Genomic DNA, 2,500 nt, shown 5'->3' with positions numbered 1-2,500 from the left:
AAGCCCCACTTGGGTGCCGAAGCGAACTCTCCCAGCACAGCGCACGCGCCAACACGTCCGCACAGCTGCGATACAATCCACCTGCGAGAACCGCAGAGGCGACCGAGCAGCAGACGGCGTCGCGGCGCCGAGCGCCGGGCGGCGGCGCATCCTCAGCGCACACAGTCCTCAATCGGACCAGCACACTGCAGATGTCCACCGCGCTTCGCACCGGGCCCGCGAGGACCTACTTTGGCCGCACGGCGCCGCGTGCAGGGTGCGCCGGCGCGCAGCTGCGCCGCCTGCCGCCTCCGTCGGCCGGCGCGCCTGCCACTGGCCGCCCCCACCAGCCGGCTGTAGCGCGTGCGCCCACGCACCGCGCGGCCAGCACGCCGGGAGGCCCCCCCTCACCGGCCGGGGACGGTCCCACCCAGCCACCGCCGCGTATCGCTTCACACCCACATGCCATTCACGTTCGTGGGCATGGTGGGTATCGCTGAAACAACCGGTTGGTAGCTCAACCGATCGTCGCCATCACTGATTCACCTCTAGCGAGAACAACCGCACCACAACGGTTTACCAGTTCTTCATTTGCGTAACGTCACCAGCAAACGTAGACGTCCATCGCCATTTGCAAATTCAACGATTGTTGCATGCCTGTGTCAGGTGTCACGACACACTATGTCTGCCCACATACACGCAACAACATGTGCACGCTTCGCGAACACGTGGAAGGTGGCCCCCGTACGTATGCGATGTCCATTGCGCGAACGACTGTCAACCGGCCTCTGTCGCATGTCGCAGATGTGGAACGCAGTGCACCATGCTATCACGGTGTGTGAGAAGAGACGACTACGTCTGACAACACGCGCCACTACATCAACAGACGGCTCATGGTGATCGCCATCCACGGCATACCATACTGCAATCCAGCTCTTATAGGGAGACGACACGTAGCTGAGTGCACAATATTTGGACCGTATGGTTCGCCGTTGTTGGCGCAGTCGTGGTACGGTCACACATGTACCACGATGTATCATTCAGTACATGAGGACCAATGTGCAGTACAGTGTGTGATTTGGACGTACAACATCAGCGGACAGTTGACACAAGCCGTACCACAACGTAGGCTGTGCTTCGCCATGCGAATGCCAATGAACAACTGCGAAGGGCATTGAGCATGTACGTCCTGCTGCCGTCCGCATTACAGTGTATAGCTGCAAGGTGTTTAACATGAAGCGATACTCTGGGGACCGGGCAGTGCGAGTAGCAAACTATATTGCGGGGGTTGCAGTTAGGCAACACTACACTAATTTAACGCGTCGTATGACAATTACAGAGCAGGTTAAGGCCCAACGTGTGTTGGGTTAAGGCGCAACGTGGGTTGGGTTAAGGCACAACGTGGGTTAGGTTAAGGCGCAACGTGGGTTGGGTTAAGGCGCAACGTGGGTTAGGTTAAGGCGCAACGTGGGTTAGGTTAAGGCGCAATATAGGTTAGGTTAAGGCGCAATATAGGTTAGGTTAAGGCGCAATATAGGTTAGGTTAAGGCGCAATATAGGTTAGGTTAAGGCGCAATATAGGTTAGGTTAAGGCGCAATATAGGTTAGGTTAAGGCGCAATATAGGTTAGGTTAAGGCGCAATATAGGTTAGGTTAAGGTACAATATGGGTTAGGTTAAGGCGCAATATAGGTTAGGTTAAGGTACAATATGGGTTAGGTTAAGGTACAATGTGGGTTAGGTTAAGGTACAATGTGGGTTAGGTTAAGGCGCAATATAGGTTAGGTTAAGGTACAATATGGGTTAGGTTAAGGTACAATGTGGGTTAGGTTAAGGTACAATGTGGGTTAGGTTAAGGTACAATATGGGTTAGGTTAAGGCGCAATATAGGTTAGGTTAAGGTACAATATGGGTTAGGTTAAGGCGCAATATAGGTTAGGTTAAGGTACAATATGGGTTAGGTTAAGGTACAATGTGGGTTAGGTTAAGGTACAATGTGGGTTAGGTTAAGGCGCAATATAGGTTAGGTTAAGGTACAATATGGGTTAGGTTAAGGTACAATGTGGGTTAGGTTAAGGTACAATGTGGGTTAGGTTAAGGTACAATGTGGGTTAGGTTAAGGTACAATGTGGGTTGGGTTAAGGTACAATGTGGGTTAGGTTAAGGTACACATTGTTGTAAGGAAAGGTGTATTGGGGGGGGGGGGGGCGGCGGCGGCGGCGGCGGCCGGTTTGTTGATTGTGATTATAGTAAGTGGATGCCTGCGGCATCATCTGATTTGCCACGTCAGGATGCACCTTTGGCTCATGACAGGCGGCGCTCTGATTCCATGCTTGTGGCAGACCTGTGTCTTTCATTCCTGCCATTGTTTGTGTGCTGTGACAGGAGGCAGTATTGTGATGTTGGGTGTACCTCTGTGTAGGACATGTGTGGGTGTTGGTGGCTTAGCTGAGCAATGGTGGTTGTCGGAAGGGTGGGGTATTCTGTTTTGTGAGTGGACCTCCCGGTCTGGTTATGATAGT

The sequence above is a fragment of the Schistocerca serialis genome, unplaced genomic scaffold (genome assembly GCF_023864345.2).
Source record: "Schistocerca serialis cubense isolate TAMUIC-IGC-003099 unplaced genomic scaffold, iqSchSeri2.2 HiC_scaffold_1162, whole genome shotgun sequence".
NCBI lineage: Eukaryota > Metazoa > Arthropoda > Insecta > Orthoptera > Acrididae > Schistocerca > Schistocerca serialis.
Note: the sequence above shows the minus strand (reverse complement) of the source record.